Source organism: Mustela erminea, chromosome 15 (genome assembly GCF_009829155.1).
Source record: "Mustela erminea isolate mMusErm1 chromosome 15, mMusErm1.Pri, whole genome shotgun sequence".
NCBI lineage: Eukaryota > Metazoa > Chordata > Mammalia > Carnivora > Mustelidae > Mustela > Mustela erminea.
The window spans coordinates 40,107,715-40,127,649 of record NC_045628.1 but is presented as its reverse complement, the minus strand read 5'-3'; the positions used below and the strand labels follow the sequence as shown (position 1 = coordinate 40,127,649).

The following is a 19,935-nucleotide window of genomic DNA, read 5'->3' as shown; positions in this document are numbered from 1 at the left end:
TACCTGTCTTTTTTTTTTTTTTTTTTTTCCTTTAACTATCCTTATGTTTTTCAGGACTTAGCTTTCAAACAGGGAATTTAAACTAAATCATTGGGACGCCTGGGTGGTTCAGTTGGTTAAGTGGCTGCCTTCTACTCAGGTCATGATCCCAGCGTCCTGGGATCAAGTCCCACATCGGGCTCCTTGCTCAGTGGGGAGCCTGCTTCTCCCTCTCCCTCTGCTGCCACTCTGCCTGCCTGTGTGCACTCTCTCTCTCTGGCAAATAAATAAATAAAATCTTTAATAAATAAATAAATAAATAAACTAAATCTTTATTTTCCAGGAAAAAAAAAAAACTTGATCAGAGTATACATTTTGACAACATGAAATATGTCATTTTGACAACATGAAACTTAGAGGAACAATTCACATATAAATGAACACTTTTCTATGTGGGCACTCCAGCTAGAGGTATTATCAATAGACAATCTTTGGTTTTAACATATTCATATCCTTATTTTGATTACTAGTTAAGCATCCTGTCTTAAAGTTTGTAAGATCTAATGTTATCTGTGTATGTCTATTGATAGTGCAAAGAAAGAGAGTTGAGTCATTTTTAGGTAAGAAAGCATGAAGGATATTTACATCAATTTTCAGGAAAGGTAAAAAGTAAATAAAATAGGGGCACCTGGGTGGCTCAGTTGGTTAAGCATCTGCCTTTGGCTCAGGTCGTGATCCCAGAGTCCTGGAATGGAGCCCCCCATCTGGCCCCCTGCTTAGCAGGGAGTCTGCTTCTCCCTCTGCCCCTCTCTCTGCCCCTCCCTCTGCTCCTTCTCTCTCTCTCTCTCTCACTCTCTATCTCTCTCACATAAATAAGATATTTTTTAAAGGAAATAAAATATAAATGGAAACGAGTGTGTAATTTTTCTCATGCCTATCTCCACCTTGACCCCTCGCCTCCCTCCATGCCGCCCCCACAACAGTGCTTCAAAACCACTAATCCAACTATTGGCTTGTCATAGGAATGCTCCTTTTTTCCCATTCTAGTCCCACAAGGTATCCAGAAGGGTCTCAAGTTATCTAAATAAGGTGTTGATGAAGTCATGGAAGTGATTAACCAGACTTAACATGATATGATCAACAGCTTTTCAAGCTTCTGTCTTCTTCATTATCTTTACTTATAATTGAAATGTAAAGCTTATAGTAAAATTGTTACGGATTTTTGGAGGATTCTAACAGTAAGATTATAAGAGAGCAGTCAGATATCATTGTAATAAGAGTTAAGTGGGTTCAGTTACATTTTAATTCGAAAAATGGTTTCAGATACTACCTGAAAAAAATCCAGTTAAGAAATTTGGGGAATAATATGTCAATCTTGAGAGAAAGCATGAGATGTGAGTCTATGGTGGACAGGCATTTAAATGTGTTTAATATAGCAAATGAAAGACTGTTAGAACTGTATTTTCTATTTTGTTTTAAGAAACATGTCTGACAAAGAAAGGAAAGAAAAGGTATCTTTAACTAGAGTCAAAAATGTTGGTAATAAATCAGTTTAATGGCGCATAAGATTCTTCTCTAATACATATACAAATTATATATATATATATATATATATATATATATATACAAATATATATATATATATAGCAACAATGTCGCACATTATCCATTACTCCAAAACAGCACTGTGTCTACACTGTTAAAGGAATAATACTATGCCATTATACATTTTTCTCTTAACATTATAACTTACTACAATTTTATGAAACTGACATTAAATCTTCCTTATCAACAGAAAATCTAGTAAAATGTATTCCCCTCTCCATTATGAAAGGTTGGTTTTTGTTTTGGTTTTGGTTTTTTGTCTTATTTTTTTGGAAGTCAAATATTGCATCTTTAACTTCTTCATATTCGCACTCCACTCCACCCCATGAAGTCCCCAAAGGACATATAATGAATATGCCTTAGTGTTTTGAGGTGAAGTGATGTATTTTTAGTTGGATAAATGTTTTATACCATCAAAGAATAAAGGAAGGGCTTACCAAATGCAACTTAAAAACATAGTGATTTATTTCATTGTACTCACCCAGCAAGCTCTATTAATGGTAGTAAAATTATTTGTGACTATTTATCAGTCAGATTAGTCTGTGAATTAGACTACAGCCTCTACTATGCAAATGAGTTCCAGAAATTATGGTGTCATAGAAATATGCTAGTGGTGACTGGCAGAAGTGGAGAGCCACTTAATTCTGAATTAATGACAAAATTGAGTAGTCTCCAACACTAGCAGGCACATCTTACATGGCAACATTATCTATTCATATTAACATTAATTTATTGGGAACAAAACACCAGACAGAGATATGTCAAGTAGGCCAAGTCATTAAGCTCTATCACTGAACATCAGCTTTGCTACATGATGTCACAGTTTCTCTGTTCTTTAATTCACACAGTAATGGCATAATAGTTATATTTACAGTTTTAATAATTCTTGAATGCTTTACATTCTCCAAGAAAATCATAACTTGTCAATTTAATAGTCCCCTGAGAAACAAAAATCAGCTCTGTAATTAATACTCCGTATTGAAATTACTATTTATCATTCTGCACTTTGAAGATAACACACTATCTTGGAGAAATAGTCCTCAGGAATATATTCTTACACACACACACACACACACACACACACACACACACACACAAATAAACAAGCAAAAACCCCTCAGATACAAAGCATTATTTTTACCTTTTTTTTTTTTTTTTCCCTTCCTGGATGTACACTATTACCAATTACAAGACTCTCTTCTCCAGGCAACCAATTAAGCAATGAAAGTCCCCACCTTTCAATTGATTTCTACTCATCCTTCAAATGTATCTCAAAAGTTATTTCTAGTGTGAAATTTCCTATAACATTACAAAGAGCTTGCTGCCTCCTCCCCTGAGCTCTCTGGGTAGGTTTGCTGACAAAACCTTCTTTTCTGCAATTATTACTCTGTAATTTTCACTGGAAGTTTCTCAAAGGTAGCCTTCTGCTTCATTCATGTCTGACTCCAGATCCTACTACGCGCACGGTAACAATTATTTCACAAATAAAAAAATAATTGAATGAATTAAATAGATATAAATAGGGCTCTTTCCCTCAGGCTGATACTGGGCAGTTTTTTAAAATTGGTCTGCTATTATCTGGATACCAGTGAAATTCCCTGGAATACATGTCTAAGGACAGGGTGGTAATTGTAAACATATTTTCAAAGAGCCTTTTATCAGGGAATATCATTAATTTATAGTTGTCTCAATTTTTATCCATGACCACTCAAAGTAAATATTTATTTCCTTTAAATAATTGTGCTTGCCAACAGAATGAACTCTTCTAGACTAAAAGGAATGGTAGATATATCATTTATATTTATGAAACTATGAGATGATATGACTATATTTACACTCATAAGAATTATACTCCCTACTCACTGGAAATGGAATTAGTCTATATTGGATAATGATTTCACCTTCAGTGAACCGATTTTAGCTTTCTCATTAATGGATTAAAATAGATTTCACAGTGACTGTTACCAAGGTTCAGACAGTCAATGTAGTATTTATGATTTTATCAAGTGTTTTTTTCCTTCTACTCTCCACTATGACCACTTTATATGATTTTTTAGTAATGTTTAATTGGTTATATGTGGTGCTTTGGGAGATTTGAAGGTTTTTATTTTTGACTGTGAGAAGTTCCCATCACTTACTGCTGGCAACTTTTTTTAAAAATTAAAAGAAAAATGTTCATGCCTTTTATCCAAGACTTGTGATTGAATATTTACAAAAATAAATTAAAAATAGTTTTAAATGTTCATTGTAAACTGTGAGCAGACAATTCTATTTTATATGATACTGCTATTTATACTGGTGAATATCACGAACACTTGTTTCAAAATCCTGCTAACCAAGATATGTTTTCATAAACAAGTATGTATCTTGGAAAAAATGCCAATCTTCATAAATATGTAATGATGTAGCTTCTCAGAGAGTAAAGGCTACATGTACATGCGGATCACATTTCTAAGAAATGAAATTAGTAACAACTAATGTAATCATTCTGAATTAGACATGTTTTACATTTTTCTACAATAGATGACAATGCTCCATTTTCCTTTATATCGCGTGTGCAATCTCACTTTGTCTTTCCTATGTTCTTATCCCGTTTCTTCACACTCTTACAACATGCATTTGTAAAATCACTGTAGTAAGAGAAAATCATGCAAGAAGGAAACTCTCCTTATTTTATCAATAAAATCACAGGATTAAGAAGTTAGTCATAAACCAATATGTTCTGCCATTACACATAAATCAAGTTCTGAGTTAAAGATTAAGGATGACCATTTGAAATTATAACAGTTCTCAAAAGGTTGTTTAATTTTCTAGGGCCTCCAAAGACAGAATTTGTACCAAATGGCTTTGAGATCTAAACATAAATTCTAATGGTATATAAATTCATTTCAACAGCTTCTCCCTCTGTCAATGAAAACAGGTGCCAAAGAGGCTTAAAAGCTTGATGTCTCTATGGGCTCTCAGGTGGCTCAAAGTTAGCTGGTAAAGAGACTTCAATTCCCTTGACTAGTTAGAGGGGTTTAAATGTAATATCAGATAAGCAGAGCCATATTGATTTCTTTTTTTTTTTTTTGCCTGTTAGAAGTTAATCTTCCAGATTCATGCAGACTCAAAAAATGTAGTCAATGACTTTAGTCATGAAAGTTCTTTCCAGATACTGATCTTTCCTTAACTAAAATGTTTTTTTTATAATGTTTGCATAGCATTTTATACAGTATACATGTCTATTTTAATGAAAATGCTATCACCTTGTTGTCTTTGCTGGAATAAAGTGCTCCTCCCCTCCACCAAACACACACACATGCTGCCACACACACACATTTTTCTTTTCATAGTCACATATTTTTCATAATCAGAGAGAGAGAGACAGAGTGACATAAACAGGGACAAACAGATAAAGATATAACATCTGGGCTCTGAACCACATCTAAATAACAATATTTACATAATTTTCCATTGGAAAGAAAACCTGGTTGATAATCTCTAAAATGCACTTAACCTATGTTTTGAAATGCTGATTCAAAGGAGAATATATTTACCCAAATGATAGGAGTTAATCCCCTCTGTTCTTAAACTGTGGACAAATGCAAACATGATAGACTACATCTGTGTTATCTCTGATATGAGAAATCAATTGGGGCCATTGATTTCTCTTTGACCCTGTATCTTTTTTTTTTTTCATTATGACCCAAAAATAGAAGTCACCCTGTGACCTTATGATTAGATTGCTTCCTCTAGCAGATCTCCTGAGTGAATAATAATTCCTGGGGAGACAACAACCAGAAACAAAATGGGAGATCTGTTTGTTTTCTAAAAATCTGGGCAAGACCATCCCATGCACAACATTGGTTTCTTTTCTATGATTTTTATTTTCTAGCATCCCACTGTCACATGCTAGGAAATGGACGGCTCTATATGATGAGCACAGAAACTACTACTATGGAGAAGTGGGACTAGCTTCCAAAGTCATCAACCTTTCACACTTCCATTTACCTTATACCTAGAGCTGCTTTTCTTCGGATTTCATTTCAAAGCTTCTCATACTGTTGCTTAAACTTAAACTAGTGTTCATCTCAATTAAGTGGAGAGTAAAGAACACCAGGGTGTTTCTCCTATCTCTGCCCTCTATCTCAATCCAGCATGCTATTTATTATGAGGAACCACAGTTTTTAATTTACAGCTCTTTGAGAAAATAACTCAAATGACATCTTTGTGTTTTATTAACACAGTCACTGGAAAGCAGTGTATAATATATAAAATTACCAGTATCATCCCTTATTTTAACACTGATCCATAAATCATTCATTACTTTTTATCTTATATCTGTAGAATGTTGTGATACAAAATAAACTGTCATCAGTAAAATTTCAAAAAAATAATCCAAAACAATCAAGAATTTTACGAGCGAGAGTTGCTCTACAGTCAGTGATCAGAATCTATTTAAGATTTTAGGTCCTGCATATGTACTGTCTGTTGACAAGCTATGCAATTATGAAGATATTCTTCATGTCAATGTCTTGAAAGTTCCTAATGAAAGTTGTACAATGTAACTAGGAAGCTCCAAACACTGTTAAACTCTACAAATGCTCTGTCTGCTTTATCATTTTCTTCAGTGAACAGGTACATTTTTAAGGCACCGAAGTGTCAACAAGTGTATCTAATAGAGCCTTGAGCTTCAGTGATTTCATAAAAGAGGAACTTGCCAACGAATTTAGGAAACTCACATTATATATTCAGGTTAGATTCACAAATTCATTGTTGCATGGCAAGAAGTCTATGCTCATTTCTTGGTATCATGAATTGCAATTTTTCCCCCAATTCAGAGGACCAAACCTAAACTTTCATAAATGAATGAACAACTCAAAGGTAGCTCATATTGTAGGAGTCTTAGAGAAGGAATTTATCATGTATTCAGTTTAGAGGGTTCAGTTTATGGCAGCCATGAAAACGATCTATGTCCAATCTACCCTCAGATGTAATCAAGTTGCTCAAAATAAATCTGATGTACAATTTATAGTAAAAATATACCTCAAACTCTTTATATATACTTACATACACACACGTACATACAGTCACACATATATACATATACGTAAGGTTTTTTGTTTTTTGTTTTTTTTTCCTTTTTAGTTTACATGGTAATTTCTGTAAGGGGGAAACTATATATCAAGTGACACACTTGGAACCTTTCCAAAACCTACTGCTCTATAAAACTAGGAATTAGAGACAAATTTTGAATCATTGAGAACAGGGAATTTTGGCTTGCTAGTTTGCATAACTTCAGTATTACATGACATACTGTAGGTATCAAATATAAATTCATCAAATGAAAAAATAAATAAATAAATCTGCCACATGGAAATGAAAGTAAATAAATAAATTTGTCAAATGAAACTTAATTGTAAATATTAAGATTTGGAAGTCACTGGAGAAAATATATTTTTCCAAGTTTAGCACAATTATTTCAGCTAATAATTTGAGGAAATAATTTACTAAGTCAATTAAGACATATACCTAAGATAAGAGTATTAAATATGTATATTTTGGTGATGGATGAAAAAGTTACAACACAACAGGATTATAATTCATGGTATTTTCAGAAATTACTCAGGTATCTCATCATTTTTAAGATATTTATTAAATTAATTTCAGAAATTTTTATATGGTTGGTTGGATATATAATTCAGGTTGGATATTTTACAATAAATTCCAAAAGCATTTTAGCACTCATTAAATTAAAAGTAGTAATAATATCATGTATTGTTTTCTCTCACAACAAATTCTTTATTCCTTAAGCTGTTACTCTCAGTCTGTTTGCAGTGCAATTTTCTGTTATTCTTTACATTTAAAACAGAGTTGTTTGCCTTTGGGAATGAAAACTTTAAAGTCTGCATAGCACAAAGTGAAGCAGAGATGGGTCAGTGGGTTAAACATATTGTCCTTGACAGTCTACACTTCTGGGTTTGAATTGCATACTTTCATATATTATGGTGATAAAATTAGCCCACACTTACTTCAGGTTAAGTTACATAAAAAATGCTCTGAAGGTCGCATCTCTGTGTCTGAATTGCCCCTCCAACGAGGGAGCTAGGAGAAGCATTCCTATCTCCACAGGCAACATACTATTCTTCTTTTCAAAGGAGCAGAGTAGGGGAAATATATGGGCATTGCTTCTTTCCTAAAGCCAGACTTCAAAAATTCACGGGATGAGGAGTAATTGATTCATTTCTTATGTAAGCAACATTTATAATACTGATAACTTATTTAAATCTTGGATGTTCTTTCGATGCAAACTGAAACATTGCTCTATACTTTCCCTTTTATTGTTTTCTGTATGCCTCATTTGACTTGTTGCAGGACCTTGAGCTGAGCTCTTGGACAGTTTGGGCTTGATTGTTCCAAGTGCAAATTTCCTTCCAGTATTAAAATGATGAAATTCTCATTTGTTGGTGTTTAAAATACTAAATCTAAAATTTTCTTCTTCTAAAAAAGTATCTGCACACCAACAATAGAAAATTTAAAATGTAGATGGCACTTCATGTTTGCAAGTCCACTCAGACAAGTAATGATTTATGTTGTAAGAATGGGAGAAAAAGACGACTTGTGAATACAACCATGGACACAGCACCATCACTAACTCCTTTTATGCAAAAAGCTGAGTTGGCACAGTGTCTTTGAAACTCTGCAGGGAGAGGAGCTGTCAAAGAGGAAGATGGAGCTAATGCGTGCTGGGGAACAGAAACCCAGCAACATTGAAAATAGTGTAAAGTATGGGCACAATGACAAGCATGAGAGATTCATGCCACTCGAGAAGGACGGCAGGAATCCAAAGTGGCTTTTGGCAATGACCAGTCATTTATACATAATTTATGCTAAATAAATATTTATTAAATGAGTGAATAGCTTTAAAGGTATATCATGCATAAGTCACATGAATAAATATGCAAAACAAATATGCATAAATTATTCTAGAATTACAAAACTGTGGGTAGGTATTGTGGAGAAGGATCCACGTTAACTGAAGACGGTAAGATGTGTTTCCAGAGGTGACTCTTGAGGTAACTTTTAAATGATGAGTACACTGTAAGTTACTGAAGGCAGGACTGAGGACCATTTATCCCTGGGTCTACGGGGTAGTTAGGAAATACTAGCTGAATAAGAGAAAAGGGAGCAGGTGAGGCAAGAGACAAATCTAGAGTTTGTTAGGGGATAACCAGTTCAATGCTAAGACATTTGATACTATCCTGTGGGTGATAGGAGAAATACAAGGATATAAAGCTGAAAAGTAAAACACTTTCACTTTTCTTCTGGTAGAAAGGTGGAAGGTGACTCGGTGGGCTGGGACTAGTGGGAGAAAGTCTAGTAAGGAAACTCTTGGGATAATCCAGACAGGACGATGAAGATCTGATACCTGACGGCGGCGGCAAACTCTCCTAGGTTTTCACGAGTCATTGGCCTAAATGATAAACTGGGAAGTCTACCTTCTATAGCACTGCGGTGAAACAAATCCTTTTTGGTGATGTATATAGGAAGTTACTTTACTTTAAGAACCATCAGCACCCAGATTTCCTTCCATTAGAATTTACAACTCCTATTGCTTCCAGAAAGCAGTTAGTGTTTATTTATATGGTGCTTACTTATATGTCTACCTATTTGCTTGGGATGGGGAGGAGAAGAAAGCCTTACTTAAAGATTGGGACTAATAAATAGTTCCATGTTTTGTGGTCTTTTCCATAATGGTCCGCCATAATCAATTACATAAAAAACTACAACAACATAACCATTTGGCCATAGCAGAATTAAGTATGCTTATTTATTGGTGGCTTGGGCATATTTGCATTCACATCTTCTTTGCAGACTATGGAAAAAGACTGAGAATTTTTTAAACCTCTATCTCATTTAAAATACATTAAGAGGCCATCATCTTTACAATGTCAACTGCCCTTTTTCTAACTTGATGTTTGATTTAAATACAAAATGTTCTAATTAATATACAAGTTTGAGAAATGGAGCAGAAAAAGGAGTGGAACAGATGATGATGTTTCCTTAATGAATACATACTATTTTTTAAGTGAATAAAAAGGACAATTACATATAGCAGAGGACACAGAACAGTTACTTTTAAATAAATGTAGCTGTCTGACAGCAAGCAGATAAAAGGAGACTATTCTATACTGAATAAAATATACAGAATAAAGTTGAATTATTGTATGTCAATGATCAAAGCATGGGCATATATATTTAAGTAACTCTGCTGGTCTCTTAATAAGAGGGGAATTCCAAAAGTGGCAGTGTTCAGGGGAATATTCTTTCAAAACAATGTTGGTCATACACAATGTCCTTTCTGTGCATTTGCTTATTTGTACAGTTTTACATCTTAAAAAATCTAAACATGATATTAATGCTCATATATGAGAAAAACTTCAAATCAAATGAAACATTGAATGAATAAAACTCTAAATCTCAGTGTTAAGGCTTAATGAATGGGGAAAGGTTAAGGATATTTTATTAGTCTTTCCATTCAGTACGCCTTGATGGATATTCTTGTGGGTTGTTGGTGGGTGTTTTCAAGAATCTGATATTCCCCTATAGAGTGACTCTATTAAAAAATAAATCTATAGAAAGTTTGAAATAAATAGGACTGAACTTATATAGTACCCAGAGAAGATACTCACATAATGAGAAAACTATTCTATATTAGCAAAATAACTCTCCTCCTTAAACCAAAAAGTCATTAGGCACTTGATCATTATGGAAGAAAATAGGAGGTAAAAATTTATACACTAGGGACGCCTGGGTGGCTCAGTTGGTTAAGCAGCTGCCTTCGGCTCAGGTCATGATCCCAGGGTCCTGGGATCGAGTCCCGCGTCGGGCTCCTTGCTCGGCAGGGAGCCTGCTTCTCCCTCTGCCTCTGCCTGCCTCTCTGTCTGCCTGTGCTCACTCGCTCTCTCTCCCTCTATCTCTGACAAATAAATAAATAAAATCTTTTAAAAAAAATTTATACACTAAAAGAAATACTTTTGTATTTTCCATGATGTATTTATGTTAACTCTAGAATCTCATTACACTATGAGCTTTTTATCTGCCAAATATTTTAAAAATTTTCTACCAAGTGAAAAATATCTTCTAGTATAGTCTGACTCAAGTACACATTGTGAAATGAGGACAAAAATAAATATAATTTCTTTTCTCAAAGAAGATTTAAATCTATTGAGGAAGCCATATATAAACAGAAATATTTGAAGAAAGTATGGGTAGAGATTAAGTTTGTGTTATAGTATGCACCTAACATGTTTAAGGGTATAAAACTAGTACAAGGGAGAGGAGCGGTTAAGGAAAGGAATGTTAAGTATCAGAATCACCCTGAGAACTTGAGCAAAGTCACATGCCAAGCACTTCCTGTCTCTCATGGAATATCACAATATTAGAGGGGCCATCCAGGGAGAACTCCCCCTTCACAGGTAATCATTTTACTAAAAAGTAAGTTCTTCAAAGTTATTCACATATTTATTCCCAAGAGCTTAATACTTCTTTTGGACATGTGATGAACTGGCTTGACAGAACATGTAATGAACCTGTGCTGTAGATCTGAGTGAAGGCTTACTTTACACAAAATTTAACTACCATTCACTGTGACCCTAACAATGATCCCAAATGTCATAAATACTTATCAGCACTAGTCATTACAATCTGTAATGTCTGCTTCCTATCCATGATCCTAAATGAATGAATGAATGAACAAAGAAACAAACAAATAAATATCTGTGGGTCTGGAGGCAGCTCTGCTATCATGGAAGGACACTAGATTGGAACTGGAAGGATCTCAGTTTAACTTCTTGCCTTGCCACATTCTAAATCCATAGACATGGATGGGGACATTTTTATTCATAATAACTGTTATAAGTCATAAATAAAATCATGTGTATAAAAATGTCCATCATGGGGGCTCCTGGGTGGCTCAGTTAAGCATCTGCCTTCAGCTCAGGTTATGATCTCCAGATCCTGGGAATGGGCTTGCAATGGACTCCCTACTTGGTGGAGGGGCCGCTTCTCCCTCTCCCTCTGCCCATCCCTCCTCCTCCACTTGTGCTCGCTCTCTCTCTCTCTAATAAATAAATAAAATCTTAAAATTAGGTAGAAAGGAAGGAAGGAAGGAAGGAAGGAAGGAAGGAAGGAAGGAAGGAAGAAAATGTTCACCATGGGCACCATGGGGCTTGGCACATAATAGCTTTCAGTTGAGTAGATGACTGTAGACTCTGAATTCGGAAGTCAACAAAGGAACATAAGTGATATAGGCCCAAGCCTGAGAAAAATAAATGAGGAAGAAATATTAATACACTGAGATGGGAAAAAGAAGAGATGGGTAGGTCATGAAGAATACATTTTAGTAAAATTCTAGAATAAGAATTACCGTTTCTGTTTAAAAAGGTAAATGTTACTGATAGCAGGGAACACTGTACAGCAGGCTCTTCTGTTTGCCTGATAAGAAAACCAAAATCATTTGGTGGATCAATGATTTAAGCATATGAGCAAAATGTATGCTCACACCTCTTGAATCATAAACACACTTTCAATTTAGGAAATGTCTCAACTCCGAGAAGGTAACAGGGGTTGATACCATGTAATTATTGACTGAAGTATATTAAAGGAGTATCCAGTCCTGTTTCTAAACACAGTAATAGCAAATCATTAATAGGTTTTTACTAATTTTTTAAAAATATCTTTGTGAAGCTCTGCTCTATATGCTTCCTTGTTATCCCTGACTGGCTGAACAGTTCTGTACTAATATTGAACTAATTTTCCTTTTCTAAGCATTTTGTTTTATTCTCTATGTAAGAGGAAGATACTGACACCAAGCTTCTCAATATGAATGCCTCATAACAAAATTTCTTGGTGTAAAATAACTGATACAGCTTATAGCAAGCTTTGTATAGTTAAATAATAAATTTGTGAAATAATCATTTTTTTAGAAAAGAAAAATGAGATAAAATCTAGGTATAGAATTAATAATAGTAATATTTAATATCACACAATCCTAGTTATTCAAAACTGAAAAATACTCTGAGCTTTATTTTATAAAATAGAACACTGAGAGTCCAAAAAGTTATGATTTTCCCAACGTTATAAAATACAAAACAGGCAGAATTAGGATTGGAAGAAATGAGACCACCACACGCCATATCCCATGCTTTAAATAAAAATCTAGAGTGAGGAGTATAAGCAGTAAGAAAGTAACTCTGTAAGATTAGATGAAATATATAAATTAAGGATAAATTCTCAGCAGAAAGTACAGAATGGTTTTGGTCGATATTTCTTAAATTATTTTAAGTGCACTCAATAAATGCACTTGCAAATTCTACTGCTGGAATGATTATGACTTCATTTTATAAGTAAAAGATCCTTGGGCTTAGGTTTATACAAGTGGAGAGCACAAAAGAACTTGAACACTCAAAGGTATTTTTGATTTACTTAGGACTTGGTCTTTCTATTTAAAACCATCTAAATCTGCGTTAGATTTTCCTTTCCCTTTTGTTGATTTTCACAAATATGTAAAACTGAGGTATCCTCATTGAATGTAAAAGAAGAACATAGGAAAATTTATGGATCACATTTAAGTGAATTTTAAATTGAATTCTGGTTACATAAAGTGTTAAATATATAAGAAAATAACATTTTAGTACCTACTAAGAAAGTTTTAAAACTAAGACCAAAGCATATGTTAATCACCAAACCATAGCTAATATTTATTGAAATCTTTGAGAATAATTTTTATAGCAAATGAGAATGTGATTTCCATCCACTAAACACAAAAAAACTTACAAAAACAAAGCAAAACAAATAATGAAAGTGACATGTAGTTTGCAGACACCATCCACCTGGACAAAATAATTTTTAATTGCATGCTGTGAGATTTATTGATTATGCTGCCAAGGGATAAGGCAGTATTCATCTCACCACTCATTAAGACAGTAGCTTTTTACTGAGCTATGCGGTGGGAAAAACATGGAATTAGGCACACCTGTAATTGAATCCTGGTACAACCACATGCAAATAAGGGACCCTGGACAAGTTATTACTCTATTCAGAGCTTCACTGTTGTTGTTGTTGTTGTTGTTTTAATTTATGATTAGTGAGAATTATAATCCCTGTCCTATAGAGCTATAGTGAAGTATAAATGAACATGCACTTGAAGGCTCTGAGAATACAGCCTGACACCATCATGTTCAATTATTTCTCTCTCCTGAATAATCAGCCTAGGTTTCTACCTATGGTCTTCCACTGATCTGAGCTGGGCATAACCAGGAGCTCACTCAAGGAGAGACTATGCCATTTTCTGTGCTAGAAACAAACTTCTGAAACGTGTGTATTACCGGGGTAGGCCTGCATCTTTCTCTCTCTTGTCAGAAGCTTATTTTTGATGTTCAAGTGGTTTAGACAAGAGTAAAGATTTCTCTCCTTTTCTTTTGGTAATGCTTAAAAGTGGAAGCTGGGAAATGAGATTTGGTGATATTACTGATATTTCTTTGGACTCGGGATGGGAGGGTCAGTGTAAGTAAATAGGAAAATACATTTGATATTATCATATGCACAAATTAATTTGTTTTAAATGAAAAAAGTGAACATTAGGCCCTTGGTTATAATTTGTCTTTTTTTTTTTTTTTTTTTTTTAAGTTTTCTGACTTCCCAGTTCAATGTTAGAGAAAAAAGCTGGGGTTCATTAAGCAAAGTTATCCCTAGGGCAGTCCAACATCATGGCTAATCCTCTAAGAGCTCAAGGGCTTCTGTACTCACTCACACACTGAAATCATCTCAGATCAATGCAGCCTGTTCCTATCCTATCACTGGAGGAAGTACCTGTAAGGGCCTACTTAGCCTGAGTGAGCCATTTTGTTGTTTATGCAGTAAACTTAGATTGAACCTGCCCCTTCCCCCAAGAGAAAAGCGCTTAGAAACAGAACTGGTAAAATATGACTGACCAGCCCCTGATAACGGAGCCCACATACAAGGACGTGTCTGGCCAGGTGGAAACGTCCAATCAGTAAAAGCGCATGTATTACCTCCCTACCCACCAAGGATGAGCCAGGCCAGGTGGAAACGTCCAATCAAGGGAAAGCACACTTATTACCCGCCAAGGAGTGTGAGCCCTGCCTATCAGGCGCCAGACAAAGGCGTGGATTCCAGCCAAGGTCATAGGCTGAATTAAATGACTATCATAGGGTGAATTGTAATTCAGTTGGCCACCTGTGTGTGGCCAGGCTCAACCCCATGGCCTTTACCCTATAAAAGTTAGTCTGTGAGACTGGGAGGGGTCGCCTCTTTGCAAGAGACCCTGGCCAGTCAGTTTGATTCTCGATGCTTGGCTCAAAATAAAGCTTTGCTTGACCTTCGCTTTGTATCAGTCTTGTCCTTTTGTCTATGGACCCTTTCAGTACCCACTGTCATAGGTCATCTAAACAAAAACTGGATTTAGAAAGTATTACCTATCTTCATGTTTTGGCATGAAGTCTATCCACTTTATTTCTAATAATCAGCTAAAAATACATGTCTCTCATGGTATAGCTTTGCTTACCAATGCCAGGATGGAACTTCCTGATATATACGATGAGCATTAGTCCTATGCAAGGAGGCACTATTTATTAGTCAAGCAGTAAAAAAAAAAAAAAAAAAAAAAAAAAAAAAAGATACTTTTTACATCTTTACAAGTAAATTGGGATGTCTGGGTGACTCAGTTGGTTAAGCCTCTGCCTTTAGCTCAAGTCATGTTCCCAGGGTCCTGGAATCGAGTTCCACATCGAACCCTTGTTCAGTGGGGAGCCTGCTTCTCCCTCTGCCTGCCACTCTCTCTGCTTGTGCTCTCTCTTTCTTTCTGACAAATAAATAAATAAAATCTTTTTAAAAAAAATCTTTACAAGTAAATCTTAATCCAAGGTAATGTGTAAATAACAGGTCACTTCTATACAATAAATTCCTAAAAGCAAAAATGTATGACCATCAATTACTTGTTCATAGTAGTTGCTCTCCAGTTATGCTGTCTTTATTGAAAAGAGTCATTCTATATCCAGACAAGTTATAAATTTGTATTTGCCATAATGACTAGCAAGGGTGACAGAAACAGCCCAGTCACAATTATTGGGCTTCCACCTGCCCTGGAAACAAATTCATGGATTATCTATTCTCCAGGTAAACCCGTAATCAAATGGGACTATAAGAGTGCTGAAGGACTTGGCAGGTAATTGACTGAATCTCAAGTAAATTTGTGTGGAAAAAGCACAGTCTTAACAATCATTATAAAGCAAATACCATGAAAAGTAGGTGTCTGATTTCAGCTGCTCAGCTTGAGAGTCTAGTATTAGAGGAAAAACAAAAAAAGCCAAGCCAATGGGTCCCAGGCCTCTTTGCTCAGTGATTTCAATTCTTTTGTGCTTTAGCAGTTAAGAAGACTTCACAAGGGACTGTTAATGTAATCTAACAGACTGTAATAAGGAATTCCAGTGGAGGACTGAATGCAACAGGGAATTCTTTGAAGGACTAACAGGAAAAAAAAAAAAAAGAAAGACATGGCTTCCTCACACACCTTTAAATATGTAGGGAAATCATGGATGTTGAAAGTACCTCACTGATCTAGTGCAATGCTATGACTATGTGGACATGCATCCTACTGGTTTAACCCTAGCACTGCTTGTGTCTTGAAACATACCCATGAAAAAGGGTGAGGAGACATGGACAGCAATGACTTCTAACAAATATAATTTGTAGAATGAAAAACTCCTCTTCCTTATCGAGATCACTTCATATTTTTCATAACACTTAAGTTCTTGGATAATATCATTCCATTTGCATTTCCACATGACTTTATCTGGCCAACTCTTACTGTGCCTTCTAGATTTGGATCACTTAATCCACACTCCCAGTGTGCCTCCCCCAGCTACCAACACAGGGCTTCCTGACCCTCTGGGTTTCTGAGCATCCTGTGCAAATCCCGGTTTTTTATCACCTATCAGTTGTGGCAAAAGCTGTTAGTTTCCTATTCAAAGGGAATAACCCCCTCCATTCCTAAGAGAACTAGTATATTTCTCAGAATGTCAGTACACCCAGCCTAGAAAGTGACTGAGAGACAGAGACCAATTATTCAAATGTTAGTTTCCACCCTACTCACTTTCCAACCTTTGCTTTCTCTAGGGGATGGCCATATAACACTGTCCTGGGCAGGAACAAATTAAGAAAAGTCTCCTGGAGGGTTTCTGAGAAAATCTATCCTTTTTGTTTTAAAAATTAATTAATAAATAAGTCAAATCTTTAGCACAGACTGCTTTCTGCCTTAGAAGACAGAGTTAATATGTGAAATTTGAATCTAGTACAACCATATTGAAACCAATGAAAGGAAAACAAAAAGGTGACATAGTTGAGGAATAGAAAACATTCAGGCCTTGGTGACATCATTAAACTGTCATTAAGCCAACTTAGAAACTGAGTATAACTGAAGTCCTAGTAAGTAAACAAGAAACATCTTTATGGTTCAGAAAAATCTGATTTATTTTATTTGCATATATTTCTTGACCAAGAGAGACACTTTATTTAAAAACTTATATAAAAACTAGTTCATTAACATACCCAATATCTATGTTATTATCATTATATTATTACTGTTTACATAAAGTAAATGCCAATATAGTTTAGATTAAAGATTTACATCCATCTTCCTACTTAAGACTTTGAAGCCATAATGATCACAATCTGATTGTTGATTGACCTGGATCTTTGATTTATTAAATCAACTTAATGGATGCAGCAGAGATGTCACTATTAATTTTGCTATAAATTCAGATTCTTATCAATGCTGACATGCCACTTAAATGTGTAATACGTTAAATTTACCTCTGCTGAAAACCTGTTTCTCAGTATTTTAAACTGAAATAATACCGACCCTTAACTTAGTCATGCAAAATGTATTCAGCATAATGGTAAACAATGAAAAATAAAAGTTATTTGTCACATGGGTACGATAAGGTCAGAGATAATAAGGAAAAGTTAACCTACATTATGCCCTTATGTGTCTTAAATCATCTTTCCAAATGCCAGTTATTTATTCTTATCAAAAGGTGATGGCAGCTGACTGAAATCATACTACTTACTACTAATACCGCTTCATGAAATAAATATGAATGTCTCTTTCTCTAAATATCGTTTAACAAATAAAGCACACTGTCCTCGGGCTAAAAGACTTTCAGAGATATAGCAAGTATATTAGAAAACAAAACAACAGAAAAATGCTGGAGAAAAACTGGTAACTCTTAACAGAAACTATCACAGAAAAGGCTGGTAAAACCACTTCACCTTAAGGTGTACAATCACAATTTCACCAAGTATGAGAAGTAAGCAAAACATACTCCCAGCATTACACAAATTATTTGTATCTTTACAGTTATCATTGTGACTGGGTAAATCACTACCCCTGATTAGACTGATTGGTTCCTTCTCAAATCATTCGGTCTCAGGAGATCCGTATGCTCTTAAATGGCACTGAGGACCCTAATGAGCTTCTGTTGCTGTGAGGTATAATTATCAATATTTACCATATTAGAAATTAGAAACATTCAAAACATAGGAATACCAAGCACATACTCCATTAGTGATCAGAGCAATAAAGCCATCACACATGAAATAAAATCTTTGGCAACCTCCTCACCATGTGAGAGAATGATGGTGGAAAATGCAGACTGTCTTAGTATTACTAACAAAACAGTCCTGATCTTTCAGAAACCTGGGAGTCCCCAGGTTTGGGGATAACTCTGATAACCACTGGCCTGTGGTAACAGGAGGAAAACTTGGAGCAAAATGAATAGACCAAAGTTGCTGGGAGGTACAACTCTGTTCTTCAGGCAAGGATTTGAAAAGAACAATTGATTGAAGCAAGAAAAATAAATGCAGATAGTTTACGAAAAAGCCTGCAACATGGAAAATGCTTTTTCTAATTCAGTGTGTAGCTGGCAGTGTTTATGGGTACATTAACTATCATGAAAACTGCTAGACGGCTCCACTATCTAAAAGTAGAATATCTGATAAAATTTAAGACTTGCCTTGAAGTCAATTTTATCTCACAGAAAGTAGAAATAAATAGAGGCACCGCTTCCTCCTGGCTTAATTCGGATAAATAAGGAAAAACTGGTGCTTGTTTATGTGTAAGTGATAGGAATCCTCAGAAGACATGAACTGCTCATATTTTAAATAATAAAGAAAAGGAGCTGTAGTCAGGCAGGAATTTTAGATGAGCAGAGTCCAATACTTCTATGAAAAGACGCTTAGGATTTTATTGCCAGAACTTCTGAAAAGTAGAACTAATAAGAAGTGAGGGGGGAGCCTAAAAATGGAAATGTAGTTGTGTAACTATATAGAAAGCTAATAAAGAAGAAGTGGGAGTAAGAGTCTTCTAAGGAAATCAGGTTCAGAAATAAATTGGTTATCTCAGAACTGTGAATAAATAAAATGAAATAATGAATGAAGCAAGCAAAAAAAAAAAGGGGGGGGAGTAGAGGGAAGGAAAAGAGAGTAAATGGAATTATGGGTGAGGGCAAGACCCATTCAACTTAAATATATCCTTGAAATTCACTATGTAATTGTAAGCTTTATAATTGGCCTATGCTGTTTTAATAAGGATTTTTTGGGGGGAGGGAATTAAAGAATTTTTAGATATTCCTACTTGCATGTAAATAACCTTTTCCTGCCTTTCTATTTTGACTTAAGTTGCTATCAGACTAAGACATATGTTCTATCAATTATGACTTTTATGTGAATTTTAAGGCCTATAATTTAAACATTCCTGCTTGTAACTACAATACTACAAAACCAGATTTATAGTCCACTCTCTTTCCCTTTATTTATAGCTTGCTTGTTATTTAAACGCTGTATCTGTAACAAAAACATTATTTTAAAAGACATCACCTATCACCAGTATCAGAAATACCTGGTAAAGATGGACAACCAATTTCAGCAAATTCTCTGATTCTAAACTGACTCTAAAACTCAGTAAAATCTGAGGGAAATCGTAACAACCATACCATGTTACCTTTCTACTTGCTCTATTTTCTTTCTTTCTCCCCCACCCCTGGGTTCAGTCACCTACTGAACACTCCGTTTATCTCTATACTTCTCTTCATTATTCCTCTATAAAAGATTTAACCTAGCAGTCAATTTCTAAGATGTCAGTTGCAGTAAGAAACTGCTTCAAATAACTGGTGGTTGCTGTGATAGCAAAATTTGCATTACAGTTTACAAATACCTCTTCCTTAGCAGGGATACTTAGCTATGATTCAACAAACCATTTACACAGCACATTTCCTCCCAAATTCATAG

The 19,935-nt window shown here is 35.1% G+C and overlaps 1 protein-coding gene across 4 annotated transcripts in view; it reads right to left on the bottom strand.

Annotated features, from left to right (window-relative positions):
* The window catches only part of PCDH9 (protocadherin 9), an 896,718-nt gene that overhangs the window by 82,793 nt on the left and 793,990 nt on the right, over positions 1–19,935 (bottom strand). The window lies entirely within an intron of this gene.